Raw genomic sequence first — 11,863 nt, forward strand, 5'->3', positions numbered from 1 at the left:
GAACAGTGACACACTTGAGCCCCCTCCCTAGAGAATTCCCAGGGAGCTGACTCCTAAGAAAGGAGCTTCGGGAACAAATAATCTAGGTCTACAAAAGACTCTGTCATGAGATACAGTCATTGGAGTCCTACAAGGTCTAGAGCGACAACAATTTTTACTAAGTTGCTCTTATGTATATGGAGTATAGTAAGCATGCTTTTCATCTCTACCTCAATGCAGTCTTTGAGTAAAATAGCATTTCCATTTTACAGATGAGGAGACAGAAGTTTATAGACAGTTCAGTCCGGAGCCTACAGGTATCCGGTCTTTCATCAGCAAGCATAGATTCTAATCCAATTCTCAGTACAGAATCGAATTTTATTCATTCTACTACATTGCCTTCCAATGAATGGGGAGGAGCTACCGGGACTAGGTCACTCGAGAGAAGTCAGGTGTAACAGTAGGGTTTGGGTTGAGAATTCAATGTCCTCTGGGCTGTGGACAGAGGCAGGTGAACGTGTGGAGACCTTACTTACGAAGACTCTTCCCACCAGACCTGGATCAAGTGTTTCCTTGAAGTGACACCTATTCTGAGTTTTCAGAGTGAATCTGGCCATCTATTCTGGGCTTCTCATCAGGATTGGAAACTGACAGGGGAGCAGAGGAAGAGCAAAAAATGAGATTATGAAACGGGGTGTGTGTGGGAGGGCGGGCGGAGAGTACGGAGTAAGCATGTCTAAGGCTGTCCTGTCTCGAAGCGGTCTCTGTCTTAGGGTGTTCCTTCTCTGCCTCACCGAGTTTTGCCCTTACAACAGTCCTCCTCCAGGGGTGCCAGAGGAGAGACTGGGCCCTGGTGGCTGTTCAGGCCACAGATATTCAGGGAGAAAAGGGGAGCAGCCGGTGGAGAAACAGCAAGTGTGGATGGTGGGTCCACGAGGCAGAATCTGAACTACAGCATCTGTCTGGACAGCAGGAGGCTTGGAGCAGATGAGAGTTTATCTGTGACATCACCACAGTGAGAAGAAAGCAGACGTGCTTCCGGTAAGAAGCCGGGCTAAAGAGCTTGGAACTTTGACAAAAACAATAATGTAGTGGGTTTTAGGTGGCACATTTTGGCATCTCACCAAGTAAGCAAGTCCTCAGAGATAGACCCAAACCACCCAGACCGCTTATGCCAGATGCGAGCTCCCTCGCTCCTCTTCTCCGTGTGAGTAGCAAAACTGACCACAAGAGGGCAGCGGGGCCCATGAAATTTACCAGGCTGAATACTGGAGAGGGTTGAGTACGCTAGAGGGGAGCATTAGAGCAAGGCTAAGAAAAAAATAAATACATAAATAAAAGGCCTGGCAAAACCAAGAGGATTCACCAGCTCGGCCCCGAATGCTTGAATTCTCCAAGCTATGTGGGGTCTGGGGTCTGAGCTTTTAACACATGATATGGGAGCAATTTTCCCTAGAGAATGCAAACATCTTATTCTGAGATGATAAGTAAAAACCTCTTCACATGTTTTATTGGGAAAATAGATCAGGTATTAATGGTTATTGAAAGCACATGGTGATTTTAAAGAATAATAATAATAATAATAAAAAAAAAAACAGCAAGGGAGAGCAAACACCCCTTAGGTCAAATGTCAGAGTTATCAGCAGCACTGAGAGCCCCACCTCCATTTCCTGTCTCCTCCTAAGGTAACTTCAATTTTAATGTGTGTGTGTGTGTGTGTGTGTGTGTGAGAGAGAGAGAGAGAGAGAGAGAGAGAGAGAGAGAGAGAGAGAGAGAGAGAATTTCACCCTTTCTCACACCTCTACCATTATATTTTAAAATTCATCACCTAACTTAGGGTAACTGAATGTTGATGAGTAAGTTTTTGCTGCTGTTGTTGTTTACAGAATCTTGGCGAGACTCATCCACTCATAGAGATGTGTTTGTGGTCTGTTGCCACCTTCTGAGAAGCCTGTATATTTGTCACCTGTTGATAGACATTTGGAAGCTTCCAACTTTTGCCTCTACCCCCTTTCCTACTTTCCCTGTAGGAAAAATGCTGCCACAAACAATCTTGTACCTAAGTTTTGTGTTTGATGAGCTAGGTAGAGAGACAGACACAGAGAAATAGAGATAGGAGAAGCACTCATCTTCTAAAAGGAGAATGATAAATTTGACAACAGAAAACTTTGGAGCCCCCTGTCCTTTGCCCCCCCCCCCCACAGCCCCCCAGCTCCCTCCTCCCCCACATTGGAGACTGAACCCAGGGCCTTGTGCATGCTAGGCAAGTGCAATATCCTAAAACCATAGGGATTCTGAGAAGGCAATACATACATTGGAATATTTGCTGTATGCTTAATTGATGAAGGGCCAACATACAGAATACAAAAAGAACCATGAATCAATAAGAAAAAGATAGGTGTCCCAGTAGGAAATATGAGTAATCACGTCCACCCCACAAACAAGGAGAACTAGGCAATCGGCATAAATTATTAAAAGATGCCAACCTCATTAGGGAGATACCAGCACTAAGCTTACAGACTGGCCGCAATTAAAGATCAGCCAATACCAAGTGTTGTTGGGGTTACGGAATGACAGAAAGGCACTCATTGCAAACTTGATACAATTGCTTCAAGCACAATCCATACCATTTAACTGTTCTCCTCAAGAAGACAGGCTAGAGAAAGCTTTGATACCTAAGAAGTCCATTGTCCACAGCTGAAGTGGGTCTAGGGAGGGGGTATGTGTGGGATTCACGTTAAGCTTTGCCTCTTGGGTCCACAGGCAAACTCTTCCTATGGGCTGCTGTCCATCACCAGGGCTAGCGGGAGGAAAGCTAGACACAGTGCAGAGAGTGAGGCCAGCCCCGAAGGGGCCTCATCTTCTCACAGAGCATCAGAGGACAGCAGCCCTGGTTCCACCATCCTGAATCTTGTCCGTGTTCCTCCTTTGTCCCCCTCTTACCAGAAACATACAGGAGAGGGGATGTGGGAAGGTATGTGTATCAGTTTTCTGTGACTGCTATAACAAATCATCCAAACTTAACGGCTTAAAATGCAGCTTTATTACCTTCACTGTTCACAAGGTCAGAAGATTGAAGTGGGATGTGCTGGGCTAAAATCCAGGTGTTGGCAGAAGTAGCCTCCCTCTAGAAGCATTGCGGGAGGACCTACTTCCTTCTTGATCAGTTTCCAAGTGCTGTCTGAATTCTTGGCTCAGGCTCCTTTACTGTCTGACTCCATCACTCCAGCCCTCTGCTTCTGTTGCCCCCTCTCTGGTCTGAGTCTGATTTTCCTGACCCCCTGCTACGAGGTCTCCTATGATTGCAAGGGCCCACCTGGATAACTCAGGATAATGTCTTCATCTCAGAATTCTTAACTCAGAATTCAAATTGCCGAATCCCTTTTACCATGCAAGGCAACGTGGGCACAGGTTCTAGAGATCAGAATGTGGGCATGTTTGGGGGTGGGAGGGAGCTTGTTTTTCAGACTACTGTCGTCTGCAGGCCTAACTAGGAAACCATCTTCCCCCATCAGACTGGAGTCTTCCTAGCTCCTTTTCAATGCGCTCACCTGGGTCCTTATGAAGTATATAATCCTCTCCTCTTAGGCATGAGTTTTGTTCATAATTTATGGGTTCTGCGGTTTATAAGATGTTTCTGGGCTTTATTTTCTTTCTCGGGCGCTTCCGTAGTTGCTGCTCAGTCTCATCCACCTCAGTTCCGAGGGGTTGGAAATTCCTTTTGACATAGTTTTGTCAAAGTATGTTTGTTTCCTTTCATGACGCTGCTTGTTAAACTTGCTTTCTTTTTTGATGACATGGGACGATGAAATGAAACTATAACACACACACATGCCATTGCCAAAGCATAAAGGATAAAATATAAAACTCTTGGCACCACATATTTGAAATCTGAATGCTCTATATTCTTGTCTTGTTTTGAACCAATGGATTTAGCAGTATTTTTTATATTGAAGTTAAGAAACATGTACCCTGATAAAGATTAATGAAAGTAATATATATATATATATATATATATATATATATATTTTTTTTTTTTTTTTCTGAGAATGGATTTCCTTGAAAGTCTTTCCCCAAACCATCCCCTAAAATATGACTTGGCATACAACTTCAAAGCCAAGTATTTATATTCTTACAATATAAAATTGTATATAAGGATGATATGGCCAAGCCATTCCTCAATTATTGTGAGTAATGAAATTGCTTTAGTGTTGAGGCATTTTCTTAATTGGATTATTAGTTACAAATACCTGTTTCAGAGACTCTCAGAGTGGTCTCGTCTTTGATTGCCCTGTGAGTGTCTGGTTTCTGGCTCAACTTCATTCCAAATAGAGACTTTCAGATTGTCAACCACATTAAAAGAATCCCTCGGACCACCCACCTCTAAGCTTCTGCTTGTACCCTCCCCAACTCCTGCCACCATTTGAAGTGCTTGCCTAGTATGTGGCCATCTTTGTGGTTAGAACTTTCAATTATCTATTTCTGTATTCTTTTGTGGAGAGAAAATTTGAATTTCAAGTAGAAAATAACTCTTTAAACAAAACCTACCCATTGCATTTGGGCAACCGACCACAGACCACCTGGAGAGGCTTCAAAGACCAAAATTTCAAAAGCTGCCATTTGGAGCAGAAAAGGAATTCTGGTGTCTTGAGCTGAGAAGGATGGAAAAGATGCCTGATAGAACTGCCTCCAGAGAACTTCCTTAGAGTGATTGACTGTGGGACCTAGATGCCAGTGAGGCTTGTCTGCCTTTCAGGGAGGTGGCGTCACACCCATCCTCGTATTCATAGATGCTATTGAGTCTCTCCTCAAACTGGATAAACTCAAGCACCTTGTGGGCTTCTGTGACTTTTAAACCATCTCTTGAAAGTAATGACACGATAGAGTCTTCAGAGATCTTGTGGTATCGCACTCAAAAGTCTGCCATATCATCTCTCTCTCTCTTTAATTCCTGCCCTTACTTTCTAATCTGCTACTTAACTATTCCACCAGCAAATGACATCATCCTGATTTGTGATCCTTGCATTCTGTACACTTGGTGTCAGGCCACACCATCCACCTATAGACACCGGTGACCCTTTGCGTATTTTCCCAGCAAGTATGAGACCCTTATTAGAAAGAATCTATCTGAAAGCGTTGACAGAAAAAGTTTACAAACAGGACTAGAGAATCAATATTCACCCCACCCCACAGTTAATTGATGCTGAAGGGATTCCATTCCTTTGTGCCATCCTTTAAGGATTTCCACACACATTCTTGCGTCTTACACCCCTCTGGGTGCCGCAGGCAGAGCCAGTTGCTCGCTCTTGTTTGCTTTTTCTTTCCCAGTCCTGGGACTTTCCTTTTCTTTGTTTGATAAATGCCTCATTCTAACTGTTCTCTCTTGTTACAGGCTTACATTCAAGAAGAAAATTTTTCTACTGGCGGGGTTTAAATTTGTATTTACCTGTTGTCAATAAAGGCAAGGTTTCAAAGAACTTTACATGTCTGTTATTTTCCACTCAGAGAAACCAGGTTGCTATGACAAAAGTAAAATGGATTCTCATCATTTTCTTTAACAGTTGCAAGTGTACACATGTTTTATGGACCAACGAGCAAGTTCCTGGGATCTTGAATTTCCTTTTACATTCTGTCTTTGGTCTAGCAGGCTGCCATCTTCTTGCTTCAGAATGAATAGGAATCATTAAGCTTCATGAGGCTGCTTCCAGTTAAGTCAAACAAAACAACACCGTCTTTAGTCAAAGGACACTAAGCTGCAACATAGCACAGTTGGTCACGTGGACTTAAAGTGCGAAGGTGTCTTTTGAAGGAGTGTGGGCATATTGCTGAATCTCTCTGAGTTTTCCTGGTTTCTTTGTACAATGAGTACACCAATCATTGCCCAGCACAGGGCCACCGTGAGAACCAAATCCGATTGTGCATGAGAAAGCTCCTTGGAGACTGTACAACAGCCAACACTAGTAAGACATCAAGCCAGCATGGAGCCAAGGATACAAGTGCTAAATGGGATGTGGAAGGAGTGACAAGTCTTGAGATAATTTCTGTGGCGTTGAGTTTCAAATCCCTCCTCCAGCTCAGGATGTCAGATAAACCTTTTGCTTATCTCCAACTGTTCTTGGGTTGCAATACAATAATGGACATGGCCTCGGTCCACCGGATAAATTGGAACAAAAAGAACTCAGTTCCCTAAAGGAAGGTCTCACTGCATGTAAGGTATTTAGAAGTAACCTGTTTTGCTTTCCAAATCATGAGCCTCTAGCTTATCTCTGTGGATCGGGACTTCTCCCTCTTTCCTGGCCTTGCTTAGGCAGTGCTCTGTAGACCCACAATCTGGACGGCCATGCTGGGTAATCCAGATCTCAGCAAATATTTGTCTCGGTGATCTAACCCCATTCTCACATTTTCCCGGTTATTCCTGTTGTGTACTCTGAGGCAGACGTTTGCCAGATTTAGTTAGGAGTTTGGCAAGGACGGGCATGCCAGTGTGCTAGCTCGGGTGTAGAACTAACTGGGTTGGATCTAAAGTCCTCTATGGATTGGGACTTAACTCTCTTCTAAATTGCTAGATTTTGGCATAATCCAAGTGGAACTGAGGGGCAGGAACAGTGGAAAGAAAAAGTAGGGAGAAGGGAATAGAGAGGAGTCTTTTGGAGACTTGAGGCAGCAGCAATTTGCTAACTGGAGAGAAGTATTTCGGTGTGCTAGTATTGGAGTACATCTCTGAAGGCTCACAGACCTGCTGCAGCCTCGTGTTTGATTTCTGAACACTTTCTCTTGTAATTCACATCAACAAAACTTTATTAGTCAACACACAGTGCTGGAGTCTACAGCAGGTACAGAGAACCAGAAATGAACAAAGATATTACCTGAGGGAATTCTGAAGAACAAAGTGGAGGCACGATGGTTCAGGGAATCCCCGAGACTGGTGTGGAGACAGAACCAAAGAGCTGGAGAAGGTGTGTTCCTACGAGAAAGGACACACCTCTGTAGACTGGCAAATACAATAAATGCAAGTAGTGGGCCTAGCATTGAGGGACAACACAAACGAGAGTAGGGGAAGGCAGTTTTGAACTTTTCTTAAAAGAGGATCTTATGCTAAAGCCGAAAATGTAAGATTTTTCAGCTAAGGCAGATATGGGGTGAGCCATACATTGGAAAGATAGGACTCTAGGAACACGGACTGGGACCCATTGGTGCAAAGGCCCTTGAAAACCACTTCATGACCAGTTCAGGATGCCCAGATGCAAGACTTCAGATTCATGGGGTCTTGAGAGGGTCTTTGGTTCATATCTAGCTAAACAAAATTCAGGACAACTGTTCTGTTGTCAAAGGAGCAAAACAGATGGGACCAATTTACACATTTTTCCCAAAAGTTAACTCTATGGGCAAACTAAATCACAACCAGAAACCGTGTTATTAATTTACTATGAGAAATCACGTTCGGTGGTCTGAAAACAGTCAAGGTCTGAATTGTCGACACTCTCTGTCCATACGTGCATACATATATGAGGGACGTAACTAGAAGGAATTAACACAGAGTGGGAATGGAAGTTTTAAAAATTGGGGATGCAGGGATGAGCTCAGCAGCTAAGGGCACTTGCCTGGTATTCTGGAGCACAGGAGGTCACGTGGGATGGATCACAGCTCAGTTCTAGAGGATCCGGCATTGTCTTTGGTCTCTGGAAGGCATGCACATACATGCCATGCGTTTACATGCACACACACGCTCACATGCTCACACACACACACACATGCATGTAAGTAAAAAAAAAAAAAAAAGTAAAAAATTTCAAATCTTTCAGCACACCAGGCTAACATATTCTGGCATTTTTGTTTTCTAAGTCAGTGGACTCCAAACCTTGCTGATCGTGTACTTCGACTGAGAGAAAGCAGAGGGAACCCAGTTCCTTGATATTTACATGATCATATAAGAATCACGTGGAGTCACTAACAATTTAAATAGTAAATATTTATAAAACTATATTTAAAATTGAGGAGTCTAGTAGTTTCTCTCATTACAACGGGCAGACATTGATTCAGTACCTCAGCGCTTCCTTTGTGTGAGTCTTTGCTAGACAAGCTCAGAGCATACTGCAGTGTAAAACGTGGAAGGCGAGTAACAGCATTTCTCCGCTGTGTGTATTAAGATTATCAAATACCTCACAAGTGCCTGTTGTCCTCCCAAACTGTAGCGACCACGTGGTCACACCCTCCAAACTTCGTGTTCATCCTTTAACATTAATACGGTTGAAGAACACGCTGCTTGCCCTCCTTTCACGAAAATATCATGATCATGAAAAGTTCCAAAGGCATCAAACAGAGGCGCAAATAACTTCTACCAGAACTGGGATTAAGCTGGCTTCTTATAGAAACCCTTTGGATTCATTTTACAGTTTTAGTTTTCTTCTTTGATAGGACTTTCCCTTCAGTAACAGACATGTCTCAGCACGTCTGTAATTCCAGCACTTGGGGAGGCAGAGGTAGGAGGATATCTCTGAGTTCGAGGCCAGCCTGGTCTACAAAGTGAGTCCAGGACAGCCAAGGATACACAGAGAAATCCTGTCTTGGGGGGGGCAAACCAAACCAAACCAAAAAACAACGGACATGCCTCACCAGTTTGTAAAGTATGCATGAGAAACTTTGCTCCTTTGCAATCATTTCCATTTTATCATCCGATTAGCATCTTCTCATAGTCAATGAATTATGTCTTTTTGACTGCCCCCCAAAACACATGGAGCATAGATTTCTATGTATAGCAACTGGATAGTACATTGGATTCAGGGACATATGCACTTTCTATACTTTCCAGAGCCCTGTATTTTTTGGACTAGAAATATAAGATTGATTTATTAAAATAAACAACAACCAAACAAGACAAGGGAAGCTTATTTCACTGCTTATCAATTGAGCTAAAAAAAGTCAATAAAATTTAACATTTTAAATGTGGTTAATCAGATTGGTTGTGAAGTTTTTTTTTTTTATTTTTCAACTTCTGCTTATTTTGCTTATTTGTGGCCCAGGCTGGCTTTGAATTTGTGAGCTTTCTGTCTCATCCCCCTAAGGCTAGGCATATGACATCACAATGAGCTTATGAAAAACAATAATCTGATTAAAAAGTACTGAGCCGGGAGTTGAGAGTGAAGCCCCTGCTCTGCACATCTAAATAAACTCTCTGAATAAATTATCAGTTGCTTATTAAACACAATATGGTCATGAATAATGATTCGAATCTTCAAATGCTGCCTTTCCTTCCTCCACCAACTTAATCCACGGCAAGCCCATAACTGGCCACCTGTTCTGCAGCTGGAGTCCTCAAGCAAGGGAGTCCGACAGCACCCGAAGAGGGTCAGCGAGATGGTTCCACGTGGCAGTCGAAACAAGGTCAGCCTTGCAGAAATTCACTCAACTGTTACTCTCAACTTCCGAATTCATCAGACGGTGCACGGCAGAGAGCTCTGTAGGCTGCTATGGACCGCCAGCCACGCACGCTCCTGTTCTGAAGAACACATACTATCGCTCCATGTTCTTAATCTGTCTGTCTGTCTCTGAAATATCCTGATCTTCTTGTCCCAACACACACACACTAACTCACATACACAAGCATGCATGAATATATGCACATACTTGCCTGGGTTGAGGGGAGAATGAAGACACTTTTTGTCTGAGGATTACCATCTCTTTTTCTTCTTTTATACTTCTCTTGGCTTTCCTTGTCTTTCACTTCCTTTCACTTCCCTTTCCTCTCACATTTCTTATTTCCTATAGAAACATTTATTGGTAAGGTCTGGGGTTGTCAGATGTTGGGGAAGGAAATAAAAAAAATTCAGGTTTGCTTTCTCTGTGAACAATGCGTGGTTTTCAGTGCTTTGCTACAGAATCATATTTTGAGTCACTAATGCTGCTATTTAGAACACAATTTTCATGCTTTACATTCCTGCTATCAACAGTATTGATACTAGAGACAGACAGATCTGAGGCCACCTAGGAAGAAGAGCAGTACCCTAAAACATAAAGAGAAAGGTGCCCTGGGATTTGGGGGCTCTTTCTTTCCAGAGCTCTGTCAGCTGACTTCCACAGAAGCTCCACAGTGCACGCTGAAAACTGAGCTTTCCCTGCTATATGCTTTGACAGCAGCGGCACTCAGGCTGCAATGCTCTCCCTAGACTCTTTGTCTGGGTTGTCTGTCATGATCAGTGTTTCTCCCACTAATGCTCTAACTTCAGAAGTCCTTGCTCTCTAATCCCTCCCTGCCCTTGTCCACCAGAGACTCTCTTCCCCACAGCAGGAAGTCTCCGGTTCCTCAAAGGTCTGTGTTCTGAATGTCTATAAGTGTAGCATTTCAAACCCAGAACTCATTTTTCTATAGAGAGAATATCATAAGTATGTGTTGGGTCTCCAGGTCAACCCACAAAGGCTCATTCAACTCCTAACACAGGTAATGCATTTTCCCTTTGCTCTTTAATAAAGCTCAGAGTAATAGAATGTCTGAGAAGAAATTGAATTTAGGACATCATGCTCTATACCGGCTTGTCAGTGTATTCTGTTACAAATATCCACAGGCTATATACTTTAGACATTAAGTAGGGTCCTGCAGTCCAGCCTGGAAATCCAGTCACATTTTAAAACAATATAAATCAAACAGTCAAAAAACGGAAATGGCCTTTCCATGGACAGCTTTATCTTAACTAATTCTCTTTACATGCTTTGGGGCACACTGCAAGGACCAGGCTCTTTGTCTATGATGTCCATATGTCTATATGCACAGACATGGCAAATACTTAACACTTATCTTAAACTGTGGGATCCTGGGAGCTATGCTCAAGGAAACAAAAATCTCAGATATGACAATACACAATGAAAGGAAGGCCTCTTGGGATTTATTGAGCCAAGTGTACATTTGTCATTGGAGACCCTCTTTCTTTTTCCTTCTTTCTGATAAATTTTTCTCTAGGACCCCCCCTCACTTCATATTGTTGCTCAGTGGAGACCCCAAAAAATATTCTAAGCCAGTCCTTCCTGGTACCTATGGTCCCCTACATCGGCTTTGCTTTCCTCTATGGAAGTTTTTATTAGCTTATTTGGTAGATTCCCTCACTAGCCCTTGGGGACCCTCACTGGCCCCAACTTTCATCTAGGTATCACAATGGTGGGGTTCTGTTATTTTTTTGTTGTTGTTGTTATATCATTCATACCTAGAATATTGTCTATCTGGCACATAGGAGTGTTAGGGCTTAGAAAGTAATACCCCAATTTACTGCATTTTGACACACTGGTAATGAGGGGCTGCTAAAGGACACTGGTAGGCCTTGAACTTGGAGATGAAGTCTCTATGAATCTGTCCTGTCCTGCTGTCTCCTACTCCTTCCCCCTAAAGCAAGTCACAGAAATTAGAATTGTCCTCTAAAGCTAGAAAGATAACTTTCTTTCTTCTCCTCTTTTCCTTTCAGAATCGGAATAAAGAAGAGTCCTGCTCTGCACTCAAGAGGAAGGGGTGCTTGATGAAGGTCCAAGAAAGGTCAGGATAAGACCTTCCTTTCTGGAGCCTCCCCACCTCCGGTCTATTAGCATCTGATTAGATTATTTTGTCCAATCAAATTTATACACAACTGACTTCAAAAACTGAAGAAGATAGAAGGAGGAGGAAGAGGAGAAGAGGGAGGAAAAGAAAAAGGAGAGGGGGAAGGAGAAGAAGGAGAGGGAGGAAGAGGAGGAGGAGGAGGAGGAGGAGGAGGAGGAGGAGGAGGAGGAGGGAGGGAGCAAGAGGAAGAGAAGAGGAGAAAACAACAACAAAAACAAAAACAACAAAACAACCCACAGTTTTCCCCGGGTCCTTGGGTTTCATTCTCAGAGCTTCCATCTCTCATATTAAACAGATATTTGGTGT

General features: G+C 43.1%; 1 long non-coding RNA gene across 1 annotated transcript; it reads left to right on the forward strand.

Moving 5' to 3' along the window:
• The first annotated feature begins 847 nt into the window (after positions 1 to 847).
• On the forward strand, positions 848 to 11,659 carry LOC132648996 (uncharacterized). The gene is made up of 3 exons (XR_009587383.1): positions 848 to 1,020; positions 5,541 to 9,360; positions 11,427 to 11,659. It is a non-coding gene; the product is annotated as an uncharacterized LOC132648996 (long non-coding RNA).
• Positions 11,660 to 11,863: the final 204 nt, after the last annotated feature.

Source organism: Meriones unguiculatus, chromosome 1 (assembly GCF_030254825.1).
Source record: "Meriones unguiculatus strain TT.TT164.6M chromosome 1, Bangor_MerUng_6.1, whole genome shotgun sequence".
Taxonomy (NCBI): Eukaryota; Metazoa; Chordata; class Mammalia; order Rodentia; family Muridae; genus Meriones; species Meriones unguiculatus.